The 21,402-nt window shown below is 45.8% G+C and overlaps 1 protein-coding gene across 1 annotated transcript in view; it reads left to right on the top strand.

Moving 5' to 3' along the window:
* The window catches only part of LOC310772489 (contactin-associated protein-like 2), a gene marked incomplete at both ends in the record, with an annotated part of 736,946 nt that overhangs the window by 593,163 nt on the left and 122,381 nt on the right, over positions 1-21,402 (top strand). The window lies entirely within an intron of this gene.

Here is a 21,402-nt window from a genome sequence, read left to right as displayed (position 1 = left end):
CTTCTTCTTCTACTAGTATTTTAACAGCCCTCTCTCCCCGTACTTCCGTGTAGAATTAATCCATTCAACCAATCAACGATGAGCAGGAAGCGGGGATTCAAGCCTCATTTTGTTCCATCAAAACCCAATGGTGACGTCACGGTCACATTGTCCAGATTATTATTATACAGTCAATGGCTTTTACAAATGTTTTTGAAATGAAGAAATGCATTACTTTTTCAAATTCAGTGTTTACATGTGTTTTTCAGTATGTACAACATTTTATTATCATAGAAATGTGTTTTTATACAGATCATATCGACATCGGTAAATATCGGTTATCGGCCATAACGACAATGTTAATATCGGTTATCGCATTGGCTAAAATTTTCATATCGGTGCATCCCTAGTATTTACACGTCTGATGTCAATACAGTTCAAAATAAAAGAATTGAGAGCGAGTTCTGCCTGAGATTGTGTCCTTTACAAAAATGCCTTTTTCTCCAATTTCTCTTCTCAGAGAGACCTTTTTGGTGAAAACAGGGTGTATATAAATGGCTATAAGTAGAGTACAGAACATGCTAAAAGCTCACTTTTTTTTCTGGTGAACCCAGAGACGTACATCTTCATTTTGAGGTATTGCAAATCACTTTGGTGCTAATAGATAATTTACTGTGGGTCTTGAAAGATGACCAACAATTATGAAAATCTTTGGCCTGAGCTAAATATTGGCAGTCCTAAACTGGCCATGAATGAGTTAATGCATCCAAGTTGGCCAGGGGGGGCGGTAATGCAACACTTGGATGCCAACCGCCACACAACTCAAAAGAAGAAGTTGGTCAGCAGTGCATTATTATGGATCTCACTGGAGATCGCTATGACAGGCTGAGCGCAGAGTGTGCGTGTGTGTGTTGGAGATTTGAGCTGTCAAAAGGGAACAAAAGGCTCACTCCTGGCCAATCCCGGCACTTGACTGCTGCGTAGGCGGGCACAGGGTGTGTTCCGCCCAAATCTCCAGTGGGATCATAATAACGCAGAAACAACCGCAACTTGTTCCTACTCCGCCTACCCTCTCTGGTGGGTGCTGGGTGATGGGAAACGAAACATGTCAAGAACTGCGCCGCTTGCAATATCTTTTTGTTGTTATTTTTTAGTTTGGGGGCCGGGAAAATGTCGCCACAGACACAGGTTCATAAATGTTGTAATACAAAGAGATGCAGGGCTTTCATCAATGAGCCATAATGGCTCAATCACCATTGTGTTAACTCAGTCCTCTTTACATAACACATGGACATTGTGTTAATATGAACCCCCCATATCTCAAGGCATGAGGGAGACAAAGAAAACTAAACATGATGCAATTAAGTTGTGGTTCACAGCAAGATGTGTGCGCTACCTTCAAAAGAAAAGTGTGAAACTTTAAACATGCATGATCGTATAACAGAATTTACACAGACCACAAAAGCCGAAAGTACCCCCCCCCCAGCACTGTTAACTCATTGAGTGCCAATGACGACTATAGTCGTCAATTCAAATAGTAACGACGACTAAAGTCGTCAATTGCGTTTTTTGACGGTGGGACGTGGATTAAAGCCTGATCCATCTCCTGTGAAAGTATGGTAGATGTTGAATGTGTAAAAGCTATTTTACAGACCCATTAGGTGGCGACAGTGCTCTCCAGATTACAGAAAGGCGAGGAAAAAACAGAGAAGAAGTCATGGGGAAACGGAAATCGCATCCGTATGCATCGATATGCATGAAGCATAACGTTAGCTGTGCCTGCAGCAGCCAATCTGCTGCCACAATTGAGCCCCTCCGTGTCCGCTGCGATAGCCCATCCGCATGATTAGTTGTGGAGTTGTTATTATTCTCAACTGGAAGCATGGGAGCCGGTGACAAATACACGCGGAACGCTGTAAAAAAGCTGGATGTAGCGCACTTTTCAGTACAGAGCAAACGCAGCAGAGAGCCACCAGAGACACTCCCACGGAGGTGGGGTTTGCAGTTGAGCGGGGTGGTGCACGCAGGGCAGCATACAACACTGACCCAGACAGCAGAACAGGATTGGCAAACGCAAGCTAGAATATCTGATGCCCACCAGCAGTAAATCAAGACCAGCAAGAAGCTGCAACCAGCAGCGCACGCAGGGGCCAGCGCTGCTGGTTGCAGCTAAAATATATTATTTTGCCAAACAAAATTCCTTTGTTTTCACTGTTTTATTGAAGGAAATTATTTTTTAGGTGTGACTACATCAGAAAATATTAGCTTCAGAGTCAGTCATGTGCTTGAAATGCTTCATTTCACAAAAGGCTAATTATCTCAGCTTCTAATTTGAAACGTCTCTTTTTGCTGAAATCAACCTATCTTCTCCGGCTCATAACTAAAGAACGGAAAATGATATCAATAAACTTTTTTTTGCTGATGATAGAAGAGAGTCTCATCGTTCTTTGGGCGTGTTCGGTGTTTACATAGTAATATCACACAATATTCTGTGGGCCTCGAGAAATCACTGAAAATGCTCTGAAACTCTGGCACTGGGAGCATCCGTTTTCCAAAAGTGGCTGGCACTCAATGAGTTAAGAAGATTATACACTCAAGACACATTTATTTACTACATGTAAAAAAAAATCAAGACATATTTTGATTTCTGTATTAAAGTACTTTGTGGTAACATGTTTACTGTAAAATTTCATTAGAAATATACTTGAATTGACTTTAGGTGTCACAGCAGGTGAGCAAGAGACGGTATGAAGCATGTGTGCTCAATGCTGTAGATTTGAATTGATCATGCAACGCCCCACTTCCTTCTGTCATTCACTATTCTGTCTCACAAAGCAGAAAAATAAACTTATTGTTTCTTTAAAAAACAGTTATCATCTGCAGTGTCCAGTGAGTATGACTAACATTGTCCAGTATATAACAGTGTCCAGTGAGTATGACTAACATTGGAGAGAAGTCTATTGAAGCCAGGTCAAGGTGTTTGTGCACAGTTGGGGTGAAGCTCCGGGGGGAGATCAAGTACCTGTGCAGGCATGAGTGGAGAGGTTTTAGCCTTAACTTGTGCCTCCCAGAGAGAGGGAAGAGGGCTGGGAGAGAGAGGCAGAGCAAGAGTGACGGGAGAGAGAGAGGGAAGAGGGATGGGAGAGAGAGGCAGAGCAAGTGTGACAGGAGAGAGAGGGAAGAGGGCTGGGAGAGAGAGGCAGAGCAAGTGTGACAGGAGAGAGAGAGGGAAGAGGGCTGAGAGAGAGAGGCAGAGCAAGTGTGACAGGAGAGAGAGGCAGAGCAAGTGTGACAGGAGAGAGAGAGGGAAGAGGGCTGGGAGAGAGAGGCAGAGCAAGAGTGACAGGAGAGAGAGGGAAGAGGGCTGAGAGAGAGAGGCAGAGCAAGAGTGACGGGAGAGAGAGAGGAAAGAGGGATGGGAGAGAGAGGCAGAGCAAGAGTGACAGGAGAGAGAGAGGGAAGAGGGCTGAGAGAGAGAGGCAGAGCAAGAGTGACGGGAGAGAGAGAGGGAAGAGGGATGGGAGAGAGAGGCAGAGCAAGTGTGACAGGAGAGAGAGGGAAGAGGGCTGGGAGAGAGAGGCAGAGCAAGTGTGACAGGAGAGAGAGAGGGAAGAGGGCTGAGAGAGAGAGGCAGAGCAAGTGTGACAGGAGAGAGAGGCAGAGCAAGTGTGACAGGAGAGAGAGAGGGAAGAGGGCTGGGAGAGAGAGGCAGAGCAAGAGTGACAGGAGAGAGAGGGAAGAGGGCTGAGAGAGAGAGGCAGAGCAAGAGTGACGGGAGAGAGAGAGGAAAGAGGGATGGGAGAGAGAGGCAGAGCAAGAGTGACAGGAGAGAGAGAGGGAAGAGGGCTGAGAGAGAGAGGCAGAGCAAGAGTGACGGGAGAGAGAGAGGAAATAGGGATGGGAGAGAGAGGCAGAGCAAGAGTGGCGGGAGAGAGAGAGGAAATAGGGATGGGAGAGAGAGGCAGAGCAAGTGTGACAGGAGAGAGAGGCAGAGCAAGTGTGACAGGAGAGAGAGAGGGAAGAGGGCTGGGAGAGAGAGGCAGAGCAAGAGTGACAGGAGAGAGAGGGAAGAGGGCTGAGAGAGAGAGGCAGAGCAAGAGTGACGGGAGAGAGAGAGGAAAGAGGGATGGGAGAGAGAGGCAGAGCAAGAGTGACAGGAGAGAGAGAGGGAAGAGGGCTGAGAGAGAGAGGCAGAGCAAGAGTGACGGGAGAGAGAGAGGAAATAGGGATGGGAGAGAGAGGCAGAGCAAGAGTGACGGGAGAGAGAGAGGAAAGAGGGATGGGAGAGAGAGGCAGAGCAAGTGTGACGGGAGAGAGAGGGAAGAGGGCTGGGAGAGAGAGGCAGAGCGAGTGTGATGGGAGAGAGAGCGAGGCAGAGCAAGAGTGACGGGAGAGAGACAGGGAAGAGGGCTGGGAAAGAGAGATAGAGCAAGAGTGACAGGAGAGAGAGGGAAGAGGGCTGGGAGAGAGAGAGGGAAGAGGGCTGGGAGAGAGAGAGGGAAGAGGGCTGGGAGAGAGATAAGCAAGAGTGATGTGAGAGAGAGAGGGAAGAGGGCTGGGAGAGAGAGGCAGAGCAAGTGTGATGGGAGAGAGAGAAAGGGAAGAGGGCTGGGAGAGAGAGTCAGAGCAAGAGTGATGGTAGAGAGAGAGGGAAGAGGGCTGAGAGAGAGATAAGTAAGTGTGACAGGAGAGAGAGGGAAGAGGGCTGGGAGAGAGAGATAGAGCAAGAGTGACGGGAGAGAGTTTGAGACAAACAGAAAGTGAGGCAACAGAAAGAAGCTGACCTACAGAAGGAGGAGGGAAAGAGAGAGAAAAGAGAAAGGAAGGTGGCTGCAGCACTCAACCTCTGCAGAAATCAATAAGTCACACTAAGGTGGAGACAGCAGGGCAGTGAGAGAAGGTGGGAGAGAGAGATGGAGTTTGGGGGGTCTGTCTTTGTGTGCTCAGGGGGAAGCTCAGCAGGTTGGTGTCTGGCCCAGCGAGGTCAACCTCTTCACCTGCTGATCGACCACAAACAAACAGCAGGGTAGAAATGATGGGGAGAAGAATGTAGCAGGCGAGATGAGAGAGAAGGTGTCAGAGGGGTTATTCTCTGTTCTGCCTTTGAACGGTGCCGTGCAGATCTCTGAAGTGCAAGACAAAACGCAGAGGACGATAAGACATTTTCTCAAGAAACTCTCAACGCTGATGCAGTGATGAAATTCCCTCCAAACACAATAGACTCTCCAAGCAACCGACCGACAGAACAATATATACTTGAGAGGTGTAAGGCACATCTTAGATGTTTATACACTTTAACGCTCAGTAAAAGCATTCTAGAAATAGGTCAATAATTCTGAAGGCTTACTGTAAGTCTTCACACTTCAATTGTCTTCACATATTTTGGTCAGTATTCATATTGCACATAGGTCATACCTATGCATGATTACAATTACAGCACAAGACAGAGGGCTGAGGGCAGCAGATGGTCCTTTGGAATCTGTACATAATGCAACAAATGTTTATGTATTGTATAATATTGAAGTGTGCCTTTATTACTTTAAAACTAGTAATAATGTATCTCAATTCTGAAGTGTGCCTCTATTACTAATCTCAAACTAGTAATGATGTTGTAATTATCCACTACTGTCTGAAGTGAACCAAAGTGCCCTTCTGGGACATGTATTCAACTGATTGATTGATTGATTGATTGATTGATTGATTGATTGATTGATTGATTGATTGATTGGTTGAGTGTAATCATGCATATATATATTGCCAAATATAGCTATAGCATTACCTGTGCTAAATCTCCATACCACCAAGTGTTTAAATCAATACAGAAAGGAACAAAGAGAGACTGACAAGCAGTTTGTTGACATGTCCATCTTTTTTACCCAGCCGTCTTGCCTCAACTTAAATAAATGTATTGTGACAGGAAGTGTATAATGCATATCCATGAGAATAGAACAAATAAGGAAATAGAAATTGGGTGGCAGTCGTTTGGGTAGCAATACAGCTGGAGAGTAAAAGCTGTGGGGTGAAGGAATCACAATTAACTAGAGGGCATATACCTCTGCCAACCTTTCTACAAAGTTCCATGTTGTTACATGAATCCATTTGGCCTTTTTGTGATTGGCCATTACCATGCCCCCTTTTGGCCAGTGTGCATGGAAATGTAATCAGTTACTTTTCTGCTAAGTTTCATGCAAATCCTGCGGACAGACAGACAGACCACAAACATTGGTGAAACCTTGACCTCTTGGCCACCTCTGTAGGCAGAGGTAATACAAATAAAAAAATTTAATAAACAAATGAAAGAATAATAGCATGAAATCTCTCCTGCCTCTGACAACAAAGTGATGTGCTGATGAACGTGGAACCCAGTTGTCAGTAGGATGCATCTCGTTCATGAGGAATACAAAGGACAAATCCGGCAGAGATTCTTTGACAATTGAGAGAAGCTACAAAGTATTTTTCCCCCTGTTGTTTTCTGTTACGGCAACATGAAAGTAATGTTGCCTCTTGTGGGTGTGTGAGTCTGCTTGTGTGTTTGTGTGTGTGAGTGCACAAGTACAAGTGCCAGTCAGGATAGCTTACTGTGTTGGGGCGTCCGGGTAGTGTAGTGGTAGATTCCCTGCGTACCAACATGAGGGTCGCAGGTTCGCGGCCCTCCGGCTTGGTCGGGCATCCATACAGGCACGATTGGCTGTGTCTTCGGTGGGAAACCTGATTAGGGGTATGTGTCCTGGTCGCTGCACTAGTGCCTCCTCTGGTCGGTCGGGGCGCTTGTTCGGGGCGGAAGGGGAACTGGTGGGAATAGCGTGATCCTCCCACGTGCTACGTCCTGCCGGTGAAGCTCCCCGCTGTCAGGTGAAAAAGAACCGGCTGGCAACTGCACATGTCGGAGGAAGCATGGTGCTAGTCTACGGCTCTCCCCAGATCGGCAGAGGGTGGAGAAGCAACCGGGGCAGTAGGGGGAAATTGGCCAAGTACAATTGGGGAGAGAAATGGGGGCAAATCAGAAGAAAAAAATAAAATTAATTATAGCTTATTGTGCACTTCAATCTTTCTAGAGAACATTACACCATCAGGCAATACAACTTCAACAAATTCGAGGACAGCAATATGGCGCCACCTGGTGTAGTATGCCATGTCAGCTTTGAGTTTGTCTTTACATTATTCGCATGCTTCGGATTCACTTGGTTGGTATTCATACTCATGTTTATGTTGGGGGGGGGGGGGGTTGCACTTGAAGACGCCATGCTCAGAACCAAATGGTACATCAATCATGAATATGCAAATGAGGTAATTGACATTGCTGACACTTCTCGGAGGAAATCAATTGTTGCCCTAGTTGTGATTTTTATTGCGACTGCCCACACTGTTTTCCCACCTTTTCTTTTTCCATTTATTGGTTTTCCCACCTTTTATTTTTCCATTTATTTTTCTGAGCAGTATCTAATTAACAAAATAAGTTATATTATTGTGAAAATGTACATTCAATCAATCAATACATTTTTATTTAAAGTGCAAAATCACCATGAAGCATGGTCCCAGTACACTTTACACTTAAAAGAAAGCATAGCACAAAGTATAACAAACAATGCTCTAAAAATTAATGTTAAAAGGATGTTTACAAACAAAACAAACACAAGTGAGGGCCACATTAAAAAACAAGTTAAAAGGGGTGTTCGAATACAAATCAAATAAATAAATGAATAAAAACTAGTAACATTAAAAAACATCCCAAATAAAAGGGGTGTTTTAAAATGTGACAAACCCAACCGTAGTTCTAGGGAAGGCCGTAGTGCAGAGAAAAAAGGTGTGTTTTCAGTCTTGATTTAAAAATGTCAACTGAACTGGATTCCCTAATAGTGGAAGTTTGTTCCACAGATAGGGGGCGCGGTAGGCAAAGGCTCTGGAACCAACTGTTTTCTTAACCATGGGAATGGCTAGAAGACCAGCATGGAAAGAGCGAAGGGGTCGTGCCGGTACATAAAGTGTAAAAAGTTCTAATAAATACGGTGGTGCAAAGCCATGCAAGGCCTTATATGTTAAAAGAAGAACCTTAAAATCAGCTCTAGAATATACTGGTAACCAGTGAAGCGAGGCCAGAATGGGAGTAATATGATTACATTTTCTAGTCTTAGTCAATATTCTAGCTGCAGCATTCTGTACCAGCTGAAGACTTCTCGTAGCACAACTAGGGAGGCCAGAGAGAAGGACATTACAGTAATCAAGTCTAGAGGAAACTAATGCATGAATTATAGTTTTGGCGTCGCGCAGAGATAAAATAGAGCGGATTTTGGCAACATTACGAAGATGAAAAAATTATGTCTTGGTAATAGCTGCTATATGAGACTGGAACGATAAATTAGAATCAAAAATCACTCCAAGGTTTTTAACAGTAGGACTTTCAGGGACAATACAGCCATCAATATTTACACAAAAATTCTGGAACAATTTCTCATGTTTAGTAGATCTAATAACTAATAACTCTGTTTTACAAGCATTTAATAACAAAAAATGTGAACCCATTCAGTTTTTTATATCTAACAGACATGCTTCTAAATTTCTGAGTTGGGAGAGATCATTCGGCTGTATGGGTACATATAGCTGGGTATCGTCCGCATAGCAGTGAAGATTGACACCATTATTTGCAGATAATCTCACCAAGGGGAAGCATATAGATAAAAAAGAGAATAGGGCCAAGGAGCGATCCCTGGGGTACACCAGACATTACTTGAGAAAAAACAGACAAGGCATTGTTGTAACTAACACATTGGGTTCTATTTGAGAGATAGGAGTGAAACCATGAAAGCACCGTCCACCTGATACCAATGTGCTTCTCCACGCGGTTTAAAAGTATGCTGTGGTCCACGGTGTCAAATGCCGCACTTACGTCAAGGAGCAGCAGCAAGGATGACATGTCAGAATCAGCAGTGATTAGTAAATAACTGCCTACTCTGGCCAAGGCAGTTTCTGTAGAGTGACGAGACCGAAAGCCAGATTGAAACTTTTTCAAGTAATTTTGACATGAAAGGAAGGTTGGGAATAGGTCTATATAGTTGTCCAGAATTTGCGGGTCACTGTTGGGTTTTTTAAGCAAGGGTTTAATAATGGCAGTTTTAAAAGCAAGTGGGACAGAGCCCACAGAAAGTGATTTATTCACAATGTTAAGAATTTGACTTTTTAGAACAGGAAGCAGTTCATTGAGAAGGTTAGAAGGTATAGGGTCTAGCATACAGGTTGTAGGTTTCGAAGCAGTTACCAGACTGGTAAAGGCCTCAGGGGAAACCATTTTAAACTGTGATAGAGTGCAGGTGGTGCGAATCGCAGCGCCTGAAACATTCAAAGTGTTACACAGTGAGCCGGCGATTTTATTTCTAATTGAATCAATCTTATTTGTAAAGGAATTCAGGAAATCATCAGCATTGAAACAAGAGCTGTTAGCAGGCAGTGCATTCTGTGTAAGTTTAGCAACAGTGTCAAATAAAAAATGTGGATTGTTTTTATTTACGTTGATCAGTTGGGAGAAATATGATGTCCTAGCAGCTGAGAGTGCATTTTTATATTTCTTAAAACTTTCAGTCCAGGCAAGGCGAGAGGTCAGTGTTTTTGTCATGCGCCACCTGCGCTCAAGTTTCCTGCAGCTCTGTTTGAGTGCACGGGTGTCATCTGTAAACCATGGCGCTGATTTTACCCGGCTTTGTTTCCTGGTTGTGAGAAGAGCGACAGCGTCAAGCGAGTTGCGTAAGGCACTATTAGTCAGCGAGATTAGTAGTAGTAGTAGTAGTTTATTTGTCATTGCATAAAAAAGATATACAACGAAATTGCAAAGCTCCCCTTCGTGCAACCATACAGTAACAAATTAAATAACAATAAATAACAATTCACCAATAATTCACCAGGCTCCACAGTAGACATCATAATAATTTACAGAGTAGTTCTATCAGTCGATATGAGGTAGCAGCAACGTGGTTAGTGCATTTTAAAACAGCAATAATATAATAGTAGCAATAGCTGTATATATAATAGTGTGGCAGAAATGATTATTTAATAATTGAGATATGGTAATAATAGCAATAGTTCATAATGATAGCAGCAGTGTAATTATAGTATATACCGTATTTCCGCTAATAGTAACCGGGGCCTTTATTTACTGAGCCGCAGAGAGCCCCCGTCCTATATTAGAGCAGAGGCCTGTATTCGAGTGAGGCCTTTATTTCTTAACATTAAACTCTCATGGACATACTCCTTTATTTTCATGACTTTTATTGCAAAATATTGCATAAAACCAAACAACGCAAATAAATATTGGTGGTCACTCACTCACTCAGTATCCTCCTCCTCCTCATCTAGTATGTCGGTATCCTCCGCGTCATCATCATCAACATCATCCAGAACAACAAGTTCATTGTTGACCAGTTCCTCTTCATCTTCCTCATCCTCGGCTGCCTGTCTGTTCTCCTGGTCCCGCTAACGCAGCTGGGCGAGAGCCTTCCGTCCAGCGGCGCAGGGTTGTCTTGACTCCCGTCAGTTTTCACAGACTGTCCACAAACTTGGAAGGACTTTTTGATCAGATCCTTGTCCAGCTTGTCCCAGGCGGCGATCACCCAGTCCACAAGCAGGCGTCGAGCAGGCGCTTTTAGGTTTCCACCTCCAGCTGTGTACTGCTTATCTGCGTCCCCAGCTATCCACTCGTCGTAGGCATCGTGCAGGCTCTGCTTGAAGGGCTGATTCCACATCACACTGTACCAAATGTTCCGCTGCATATTGCACAACGCTCTCTTTAAACTTAACGTCAAACTTTCGTCTGGTTCGTTTGGTCGGTGCCATGTTTATTTTTATTTCTCTTGTCTGCGTTACGTCCGGTTACGTCACACGGTAGATGCGTTGTGTTATGGGAAATTTACAGTACCGTATTCACCGTAGTTTTTGCTCCTTCATTTTTTGTTTTTTTTTACCCGGCCTGTATTGAGGGAGGGGCCTTTATTTGTCCGAGCAGGCCGTGCCCCCGTCCTATATTAGAGCAGAGGCCTGTAATTGAATAGAGGCCACTAATAGCGGAAATACGGTAATAATAATAATGTCAGTGTTGATGACAATGGTATAATATAGTGTGACAAGAGTACTTATTTAATAATTTAGGTATGGTAATAATAGTAATAGTTCATGATGAATGCAGCAGTATGATAATTATAGTATAATAATAATGTCAGATGATAGTAGTATATTTATGATAACAGATGAAGATTGACAGTTGGAACAGATGTGCTGTTATTTGGAAAGTGATTTGTTGAGTAGTGTGACGGCCCTTGGGTAAAATGAGTTTTGAGTGATCTGTATCATCTACTGGAGGGAAGGGGGGTGAACAGGTGATGACCGGGGTGAGTGGTGTCTTTGAGAATGTTTTTTGTCCTGTTCAAGCAGCGAGTTTTGTATGTGTCGTCAAGGGTGGGAAGTTGTGACCTGATTATTTTTCCTGCATGCTGTTTTGATGATGTTGTGGAGTGGTTTACTGTCCTGGGCTGTGCAGCTGCCGTACCAGGCAGTGATGGCATATGTGAGCGCGGTCTCCACTGCACACCTGATTATTAAGAGAACCGGAGAATGTATTACAGCAATCAAGTAGGTCAGGTAAACACTCAGCCAGAGTAGTCTTAGCATTGCTATCAATACGGCGATACGTATATGTGTCAGGCTCTAAACACTTCCTTGGAGTACAGGAGGAAACATTGAAAAAGACACAGGAGTGATCAGAAACTGGGACCTGTACAATAGATGACACATCAGCATCAACGCCCTTTGTGAAAATTAGGTCCAGTGTATTTCCACAATTATGGGTGGCATTTTTCACATGTTGGATCAAATCTAGACTAGAAGTAAGGTGCATAAATTCCATTGCTCTAGTATCTGAATAGTCATTCACATGCAAGTTAAAATCCCCAAGTAAAATTACACTGTCATATTTAAGAAGAGCCATTGATAGTAATTCAGAGAACTCGAGTAAAAAATTTGGATTGTGCTTTGGGGGTCTATAAATGGTTAATGTAAGAATGTGCTGTTGCGTTCTAATAACCATGGCAAGATATTCAAAAGTTGAGAGTGCATTCACTGCAGGTAAACTGGTTAGAGAAAATGGCTGCTATTCCACCACCTCTCTTGTTTTGTCTAGCAGAGAATAAAAAGCTGTAGCCTGGGGGAGAGGCCTCTACAAGCGTTGCTGAAGCTGTGGACGAGAGCCAGCATTGAGTAAGAAATAAAAAGTGTGGACCAAAATCTAAAATAAAAATCATTAACATAAAAACACTTGCTAGAAAGCGATCTAATATTCAGTAATGCAAACTTAAAATCATCTGAGGGGCATGTGGAAGGTGTAAGATCAGGCTTACTTGTGCTGATTTGCACAATGTTTTCTAATCTTGAGAGACCAGTAGGGTTTGAATTCTTCTTTTGCTGGGTGGTCTGTTATTGATTATAACTGAGATGGTGGAGAGACTCTCTGGATTGATACAGGATTTGTTTGAAACTGAGGAGTGTTCAGCAGGACCCTGGGAGGGATGCTCATAAAAGCGGATGGAGGTGATATCTCTAGTGGGGTCATGCTGAGGTCTGTATCAATCAGAATTGAAAGCAATGTGTTGAGTAAGGGATAATGTATATTGAGGCGGTGATTACGGGGGAAATAATGACCGACAGGTGGATTGAGCCCGACGCGCCAGCGGAGGGCTTAATCGTTCACCTGAAGGTCATTATTTCCCAGTAATCACCGCCTCAATATACATTATCCCGCTTAGAACACGGCCTACAACTAAATCATTCAATAATCGGACAAAAATAATTATTCAAATAGATTTTTTAATAGCGTTTTCAACGACAAAGCGGTTTCATTCGTAATTGGCACACAAGACACCACAGCTGCAACTGGTTGGCCTAATTAGTAGTGTCTTGCTGACAAAAAGCTCTTATCAACTGATTAATCCAGGTGTGGCAGAGCAGCGGTCGGTTGTCGAGAAATAATGACCGGTGAATATTGTTGATTGACCAATCAGAATCGAGTATTCAAGAGAGCCGTGTTCTAAATGAGGTTATTTGTGAGTGTTTTAACACCATTGATATTTGGATGCAGGCCATCCAGTTTAAAAAGTTCTGGTCTGGACCAGAAGTAATCAAAATGGCTAATAAAGCCACACCCAGTTGCAGTACAGAAAGTTTTTATCCATTCATGGAGACCAAAAAGAAGACTGAAACGTTCAGAATTATGTGAGAGTGTAGGAATGGGGCCGGAAAAGACACAGGTTTTACCATGAAACTATAGTATGAATCTTCACTCCTACAGTAAGCTGTGGATTTTCTCCCACCTCCCACAACCCTGTTATCATATTCAGAAAGAACAATGTCATTACCATGGAGAGGATAGAATCTGTACTTGTTTTTGCTGTCTCACCTACAATTCTCATAAACCATCTGTCACTTCCAATTCATCTGTTTTGCCATGTCAGACACTTTCCTCTCTGATCTGTCTCCCTGCATCTCTTTGACACTATAGCAGCCTCTCTCTCTCTGTCACTGTCTTCTCTCGCTCTCCCTCCCTCCATCACTCTCCTACACTCTCTCCCATACTCTCTCTCTCTCTCTCTCTCTCTCTGTGTGCCCTCACCTCTGCTGTGTAATTTATGCCCCGTTCATCCTCCTCTGTAATTATGTGTGTTGTTCACTGTGTCCTCTTCCATATGACGAGGCTGACGAATGTGCCGACAGTTGGATGGAGTGAGTGAAAAAGTGCTGTGAAAAACGAGTGTCCATCAGCCTTGACCTGAGGGGACACGGCACTCAATCTGACTTATAGTTATAAACACACAGATACACACACACACACACACACACACACACTGAGATTACCCTCCGGTAATGATGATTATGGTTGTTTAATATGGTCTTCAGCCCACACTTACAGTATGTCATTTATGATGGTTACTGCTACTGCTACTGCTGGTGTGTGTGTGTGTGTGTGTGTGTGTGTGTGTGTGTGTGTGTGTGTGTGTTTTTGTGTTGTGTGTGGGCGTGCGTGCGTTTGCAACCTACCATGTGTTTGTGTGTGTATGTCTGTGCAGTTGTGTGCACGTGCCAGCACTAGTGCAGCAGCCGGGTTATTGTGTCCTTTATCACGCAGACAAGCCAATTGGGGGCACAAGCATTGATATTACAAACCCCACCACTCCCCTCTCCTCTTCTCAGTCTCTGAGGTGTTTTTCATTTAATGGCCGGTTGCACTTGGTGATGACCTGAAGAGTTGTAGATGGGTGTGGAGGTATGCAGAGTGGATTTACTAGAGCAGAACGCTGCGGGGGGTCTCGGTGGCAAACCGTCAGGGAGGTGCATGGCGTTACGGTGGCTGTCAGGTAGAAACTGTTGAAATAACTCATTATCGCCCTCACCCTGCCTGTCTGCCTTCACCCTGCCTGACGCGTCTCTCACCCCGCCTGTCTGCCCTCACCCTGCCTGTCTGCGACGCGTCTCTCACCCTACCTGTCTGCCGGCACCCTGCCTGTCTGCGACGCATCTCTCACCCTGCCTGTCTGCCCTCACCCTGCCTGTCTGCGACACGTCTTTCACCCTACCTGTTTGCCGGCACCCTGCCTGTCTCTCACCCTACCTGTCTGCGACGCATCTCTCACCCTGCCTGTCTGCCCTCACTCTGCCTGGTCTGCTCTCACCCTGCCTGTCTGCCCTCACCCTGCCTGGTCTGCTCTCACTCTGCCTGTCTGCCCTCACTCTGCCTGTCTGCGACGCGTCTCTCACCCTGCCTGTCTGCCCTCACCCTGCCTGTCTGCCTTCACCCTGCCTGTCTGCCCTCACCCTGCCTGTCTGCCTTCACCCTGCCTGGTCTGCGACGCGTCCTGATGGAAACAACGAAGACATCTCTGGTCTTACTGCGTGAGCCCACCCCCTCCTCCCCAAAATGTGCTGTTTGCAGAACACAACTGTGCTCTTTTCAACCATCAGAAGGTACAGGGAATGGCAGCACGTGGTTTGGGAGGTGCAGGTTTTATGTTCAAATGGGCCCATTCATTTCCAGGTCCATTAGTGGGACTAATGGAAGATACATAATATGGGACTAAAGATAATGGCAGAATCCTCTAATGGCTACAACTGTGTGGGGGAAAAAGAATATAGCATCTGGTTGATTGTTCACCTGGTTGCTTTAACCTAAATAAATACAGCATACCAACAAGCATAGCTATTGGTATGACACAATTTATTGATACAATCATGTTGGATAAAATCAAAGCCCAGTCAACCCAAAGGTTTTACAGGTCCTCATCCAAGGGTCAAGAATTACAAGTTGTAAGCATGTTGCTATTTTGGTATGCATGCTAACCATATGCAGATCAGAGCATAGGGGATACACAGAGAGAAAGCTAGGGGGATCAGGATCAGAGCTATGGGACTTAGCGATTAGGATGGATTAAAGTGCAGATTATCGCAGGACTAATGAGAACATGAAGAGATTAAATGCCAGGAACGAGTCATGGAGACATGGGATAGATAGGGTGAATGAGAGAGAGAGAGATACAGACAGAGACAGGGCCACAGAGACCAACAGATATGAGAACGTAGGGAAAAGGTGAGTAAGACAGATATGAGAGAGAGGAAGTGAGAGAGAAGCCTGGTAGAGCAGGAGATATGGGAGTGCAAAGAGGAGGTAGAAACGGATAAGAGGGAGAGAGAGGGGCGGTTGGCCAAGGGAGCGCAAAGATTGAGACAATGCCAACAGACGCGGAGCCGGGCAAAGATGCTGAGACAAAGACACAGATTAACAGTGTGGCAGCATGCAGACACACACACAACATAGACAAAGAGAGAAGCACATAAACGCTCTCTCCCTCTTTTGCTTACACAAACACACACATGGTCAGCATAGCTGCAGCGTGGTCTACACGTGTGTCAGCGTAGCTGCAGCGTGGTCTACACGTGTGTCAGTGTAGCTGCAGCGTGGTCTACACGTGTGTCAGCGTAGCTGCAGCGTGGTCTACACGTGTGTCAGCGTAGCTGCAGCGTGGTCTACACGTGTGTCAGCGTAGCTGCAGCGTGGTCTACACGTGTGTCAGCGTAGCTGCAGCGTGGTCTACACGTGTGTCAGCGTAGCTGCAGCGTGGTCTACACGTGTGTCAGCGTAGCTGCAGCGTGGTCTACACGTGTGTCAGCGTAGCTGCAGCGTGGTCTACACGTGTGTCAGCGTAGCTGCAGCGTGGTCTACACGTGTGTCAGCGTAGCTGCAGCGTGGTCTACACGTGTGTCAGCGTAGCTGCAGCGTGGTCTACACGTGTGTCAGCGTAGCTGCAGCGTGGTCTACACGTGTGTCAGCGTAGCTGCAGCGTGGTCTACACGTGTGTCAGCGTAGCTGCAGCGTGGTCTACACGTGTGTCAGCGTAGCTGCAGCGTGGTCTACACGTGTGTCAGCGTAGCTGCAGCGTGGTCTACACATGTGTCAGTGTAGCTGCAGCGTGGTCTACACATGTGTCAGTGTAGCTGCAGCGTGGTCTACACGTGTGTCAGCGTAGCTGCAGCGTGGTCTACACGTGTGTCAGCGTAGCTGCAGCGTGGTCTACACATGTGTCAGTGTAGCTGCAGCGTGGTCTACACATGTGTCAGTGTAGCTGCAGCGTGGTCTACACATGTGTCAGTGTAGCTGCAGCGTGGTCTACACATGTGTCAGTGTAGCTGTAGCGTGGTCTACACATGTGTCAGCTACTGGCAGTGAGAAAACACTGTCGACGTGTTTTGTAACTAACGTTAAATGCCGACCGGGTACAGCCATCGGCTCCTCGCAGCAGCAACGTTATGAACATGTAACTGAAGTTGGCCGCAGTGTAGCTTAATTCTGAATGTTGCCAAACTTGGAAACCCAGGAAAATGGCCGCCAACTAGCGCTGGACTGGAAGAACAAACACGTTGCGTCGAACGCGGAAGAGAGAAAAAGTGGGCGTGGTGAATAAGGTGAATACTGACCTATATAACCACGTAAGCCCGCCCCCTAGGTTGCAATATGGGCCGTGGGCTTGTCCAGGAGCTGTGCTTGTTTTGCAAGGGGAGCCTATGTCTCCTGATGAGTTTCTTTCAATGAAGACCAGGGCTAGCAGCATGTGCAAGACTGCCCCCCGTCCCCCCCCCCCCTCCCTCAGTGATACAGTAGCTGCTCTAGTTAGAGGAGGGAATCCATTCACTTCCACACTCCTTAGAGCTCTGTGTAATGAGAGCAGCATGACGTACCGCACACATTCTTATCTGTGTGTGTGTGTGTATCTGTGTGTGTCTGTGTGTGTGTGTGTGTGTGTGTGTGTGTGTGCATGTCTGTCTGTCTGTGTGTGTGTGTGTGTGTGTGTGTGTGTGTGTGTGTGTGTGTGTGTGTGTGTGTGTGTGTGTGTGTGTGTGTGTCTGTGTCTGTGTCTGTGTGTGTGTGTGTGTGTGTGTGTGTGTGTGTGTGTGTGTGTGTGTGTGTGTTGGTACATACATGGGTTCAGCAACACTCTGCACTACTGTAGGTGTGGGAGCACAAGTGGCGGAAATAACGACCACCATTTTGGATGTAATGACTCCAGTAAAGATGCAAACTAAAAGCTGATGTCCCAGACCGCTTTATGGGCACGTCAAGGCTATAAGGATTATGAATGCCTTTTGTAAAAGCCACCTTCTTCCAGACTGGAGATATGAGCAACTGCATGTTGAGTGCCATCTTTGAGGTTTTACTTCATGCTCTGCCTGGCAGGGGCGTGATCCCCTGATATGAACATTACGCTTGTCCTCAGTCCTACTCCAGTACAGTGAAATGCCACATTCAACTTTCAATTCTGAATTCTTTCCGAACCCCGGAATAGTTGCGTTCACGCTGTTTTTAACTCGGGGACGGTCGGAGTTACAAAAACATACACAGCAGCTGTGTATGTTTAACTTCATTGGTAAACTAGCTGTTGAATTCAACATATTGCTATAATCAGAGTGAAATCTAAACAATATAATCACATAGTGCATAATTACACCTCAAATTAGGTAAAAAAACACTTTGATGACGTGAACTCGGACAAATCGGAGCTCAAAATGATACCTGAATTTCTGACCTGTAATTCCGACCTCGACGATCGTTCAATTAATTTGTTTACAGGTCGGAGCCCATTTTTTCCTGCGTTCCGAGTTGTCATGAACGCGTGGTAAAAGGCTGTGATCATTCTGACAGGGATAGGAGTATTATGGCCCGCCATTTTGGATCTAATTGCCCGGCGAAGGCATTGACGGTTATGAGAAAGGGATGAAACTGTCAGGTCGGCGTTTTCTCTCGTCACGCGGTGAAGACAGTGATCACACTCCCTCCTTCTCTTTTCATCTCTCGCCCTCCCTGTTACTGTCACTCTCCTTATCTCATAGAGGCCCCCTATCTCCTTCGTTCGCCCACTCGCTCTCTCTCTCTCTTTCACTCCTCTCTCTGTCTTTCCCTCCGCTGTCCTATTTGTCTTTCCTCAGGGAGGATGAGGAGGCTCTGCACAAAACACAGCAGGCATGATGGTGTGTGTGTGTGCGCGCGCGCGCGTGTGTGTGTGTGTGTGTGCGTGTGCGTGCATGTGTTTGTCTACGTGTGTGTGTGTGTGTGTGTGTGTGTGTGTGTGTGTGTGTGTGTGTGTTGGAATAACACAGAGATAAAGCCGTCAGACTAAGTAGCATCTTGTGGCGGTCCCTGGAGGACACCAGAGGAACACAACCCCAGGCCTTATCCATCCTTCATGTGTGTTTGTTGGGGGATTTGGCTGCGAGACAGAAAAGGTGGAGGCGGGGCTCAACTGAGAAAGACGAGACACACAGACTGTTACATTCTGCTGTGTTTAGGGAGTCCCGCCCCCTCTCCATTTTGAGCTTTAATTGGTTAAACGGCTGTGGGAACACGTCCGTCCCACGAGGCAGAGCAACAGATCCATGAGACAAGGCGAGTGTCCTGTCTCCTCTCCAGTTCATTTCTCTCTCCTCCCGGCCTGTCTCTGGTGTCTCTTTCACTGCTTCCATCTTACTTCATTGTCCCTCTCTCTCTGTCTGTCTATCTGTCTCTCTATCTGTCTCTCTCTCTCTCTCACTTTTTCCCAGTCTTCTCCCCTTTGCGCCTGCAAAGGACACACACACACATGCACGCGCGCGCGCACACACGACACGCAGACACACGTAACGGCGTTGTGTAGGTGGTACTTGCAGCTTGCCCAGGGGTAGATTCGAACTGCCGACCTTCGGACGGACACGCTAACCACTACACCAAGAGAGCTAGCTCCCTTGGCGGAGCTGATTAACGTGCCTTTATACTGGGGGAGTGAGTTAAACCAACCTACTCGCTACCACTCTGGACTCACGAGGAATCGGCACTGATTCACTTTGGTTACACTCGCACTCGCACACACACACACACACGCACGCGCACACACACACACACACACACACACACACACACACACACACACACACACACACACACACACACACACACACACACAGGGAGAGTCTCTTGAGTAGGCAGTGTTAACCCCACTGACAATAGCTTGTCTGAACAGCGGCCTGAAGAGAGATGAGGCTAATTCTCTTCATGAGGACAATAAACCCACAGAGTCCCCAGGTCAAACACACACACACACACACACACACACACACACACACACACACACACACACACACACACACACACACACACACACACACACACACACACACACACACACACACACATGAGGACAATAAACCCACAGAGTCCCCAGGTCAAACACACACACACACACACACACACACACACACACACACACACACACACACACACACAAGGACAATAAACCCACAGAGTCCCCAGGTCAAACACACACACACACACACACACACACACACACACACACACACACACACACACATGAGGACAATAAACCCACAGAGTCCCCAGGTCAAACAGACACACACACACACACACACACACACACACACACACACACACACACACACACACACACACACACACACATGAGGACAATAAACCCACAGAGTCCCCAGGTCAAACAGACACACACACACACACACACACACATGAGGACAATAAACCCACAGAGTCCCCAGGTCAAACACACACACACACACACTAGGGGTTGCATTTTGCAAGTTGACCACCAATAAAGTCGAGTCGACGTCAACTAGTGGTGAAAAAAAGAAAGAAAAAAGTTGTCTTGGTCACTGAGTTGATGACACAGGAGAAATGTAAACACAATCTATGACTTGATTCAATTGGGAAAACTATGTGGGCAAGTAATATGATTGAGACTTAGTTTGATGCCCGGGCTGCACACGTTTGACTGTCATGTCCAGACTTGATCTTGCTGCTCTTCTCACTTACTACAACTCCTGTCCAGCTGGAAGCGGGCGGCTAAACTCTGGATAGAAAGCGTTGTATTAGTATATTGTAATGTTATCTCTCCTCTTCCTTAACCGTCGCCTCCCTCCTCCCGAGGCTGTATTTCCTTCTAGCTCTTTGGGGATTTGGTCTTGCAGACTCGCACCAAGAGCCACACCGCACACTGTCAGGATAGGGTGAGTTCAGCCCTGACAACACGTAGCAAAATGTTTACTTCAACGGAAACGGTGATGCATTTGAAACGTTCAACCTAGGGACCGTATAGCAAAACTGTGCGCACCGTTTTCATAGCTATTGAACACACCCCAGCTGGTCCCTGTAACATTTAGTAGGCTAAGTACTCGATGGCGAGAAAAACAATGAACATGCAAAGCCACATACATGTGTAGTTATAAGCCAAATAACGTAATGTAGCTTTACTACTTTGATTACCAAATCAATCTAGTCAAAGTAAATATAGAGACACGTGTGGAAAAAGACAGAAGAAGAGTAGCTCTGGCAGGCTGCTCTTTGCCTGGGGCAGCGCTTTAAGTGCAACTCTCAAACCATGTGACGACTTTTCGATGTCCTCCGGTAGACATCGACGATTCGATAGTTACGACGATTGATAGTTACATTGACGCGTCGACACATCGACGAGTTCATGCAACCACTAACACACACACACACACACACACACACACAGAATAAAGACAGCCATAGCTCCCTCCCTGAGTTTAGCCTCCACTCCATAAGTATAATATATATCACACTTCTCAATGCAATTGTGCAGCATCACAAGTCGGCTTCAATATCGACTGTAAAAAAAAAAAAAAAAAAGCCCTTGGAATTGCATTGTCTCTGATGGAGTTTGAGAAAGCAATATTGACAATTCAACTTATTCTCCCCCCGAATAAAGTGATAAACATAATATTGTTTCACCCCCTCGCTGCTGATGTGATATATTGGCAGGCTGGAAAATATTTAAACCTCTCTCTGCCTAGTTACTGGGCCATACCAGACTGTGTTATCCA

This window comes from Poromitra crassiceps (assembly GCF_964638095.1).
Source record: "Poromitra crassiceps genome assembly, chromosome: 2".
NCBI classification, from domain to species: Eukaryota; Metazoa; Chordata; class Actinopteri; order Beryciformes; family Melamphaidae; genus Poromitra; species Poromitra crassiceps.
The sequence above is the reverse complement of the archived record's forward strand: the minus strand, read 5'-3'. Positions and strand labels throughout refer to the sequence as shown.